Below are 1,647 nucleotides of genomic sequence, written 5' to 3'. Positions count from 1 at the left end.
CACCTCGGATACTATATCCTCTTGAAAATGAGAGTCGAGAACGCAAAATGGACATTCACAGTGACTTTTATCTCCACGACAATACATCGGCGAAGCTCTTTAGCTACTGAGCTAACGTGATAGCATCGGGCTCAAATGCAGATAGAAACAAAATAAATAAACCCCTGACTGGAAGGATAGACAGAAGATCAACAATACTATTAAACCATGGACATGTAAATACACGGTTAATAATTTCCAGCTTGGCGAAGCTTAACAATGCTGTTGCTAACCACGCCATTGAAGCTAACTTAGCTACGGGACGGTGGCGGGCGTTGTAGCTTTCGACGACACCCCGGCCGCCATCAGAGTCGGCAAGAAACATATATTTACCCAAAGTTACGTACGTGACATGCACATAGCGACACGCACGTACGGGCAAGCGATCAAATGTTTGTAAGCCAAAGCTGTACTCACGGTAGCGCGTCTGCTATCCAACTCAAAGTCTTCCTGGTTGTGTTGCTGTAGTCCGCCGCTAATACACCGATCCCACCTACAGCTTTGTTCTTTGCAGTCTCCATTGTTCATTAAACAAATTGCAAAAGATTCACCAAAACAGATGTCCAGAATACTGTGGAATTTTGGGATGAAAACAGAGCGTTTTGTATTGGATTCAATGGGTCCGAATACTTCCGTACCAACCATTGACGTCACGCGCATACGTCATCATACATAAACGTTTTCAACCGGAAGTGTTGCGGGAAATTTAAAATTGCACTTTATAATTTAACCCGGCCGTATTGGCATGTGTTGCAATGTTAAGATTTCATCATTGATATATAAATCAGACTGCGTGGTCGGTAGTAGTGGGTTTCAGTAGGCCTTTAATAAATATGTATGGGAAGTGACAAGAAAAAAAAAAGCTCATTTTTGTTCTCATTCGAGACCATGTGATCTCATGTCTTTATTCTGCTGAAAAGTGCCTGTGTTTTGTCAGCGTTAAACTGTATGCATGGGTATATGGAAAAGTAAGAGTTGAACTTTAATAACCATTGCTAACAAGCAAACAGTTTTTACTGCTGTACATATTAATTTCAATGCCGACGATTAATTTTACTATCAAACGTTCCTGTTTCCTTTCCTTATTAGAACACGGTAATATGTGAACATGTTACGCACAAGAACACAGGCAGTAAACAAACTATCAGGTTGTTTTCAAAACTATATCAGACAAGGCTAAGCTCTGCTTCTTCCTATTTCTTTTCGGACATGTTGAATTGTGCAAATGTAAACATAAGACATTTCTTAATGTAACTTAATTCAGCATGTTTTAGATGAACTAACCCAGGGTTCCCTCCGGGTCCTCCCATCTCCAAAAACATGCACCTGGGGATAGGTTGTTTGGCAACACTGAATGGTCCCTAGTGTGCAAATGTGAATGTGAATGTTGTCTGTCTATCTGTGTTGGCCCTGTGACGAGGGTGGCGACTTGTCCAGGGTGTACCCCACCTTCCACCCGATTGTAGCTGAGATAGGTTCCAGTGTCCCCCACAACCCCGAAGGGAATAAACGGTAGAAAATGGATGGATGGATGGATGGATAACCCATTCCCATTACCATTTTGCTAAACGCTATTAGGACTGCATGCAAAACTAAAATTAATTAATG

The sequence above is a fragment of the Entelurus aequoreus genome, linkage group LG08 (assembly GCF_033978785.1).
Source record: "Entelurus aequoreus isolate RoL-2023_Sb linkage group LG08, RoL_Eaeq_v1.1, whole genome shotgun sequence".
Lineage (NCBI taxonomy): Eukaryota > Metazoa > Chordata > Actinopteri > Syngnathiformes > Syngnathidae > Entelurus > Entelurus aequoreus.
The sequence above is the reverse complement of the archived record's forward strand: the minus strand, read 5'-3'. Positions refer to the sequence as shown.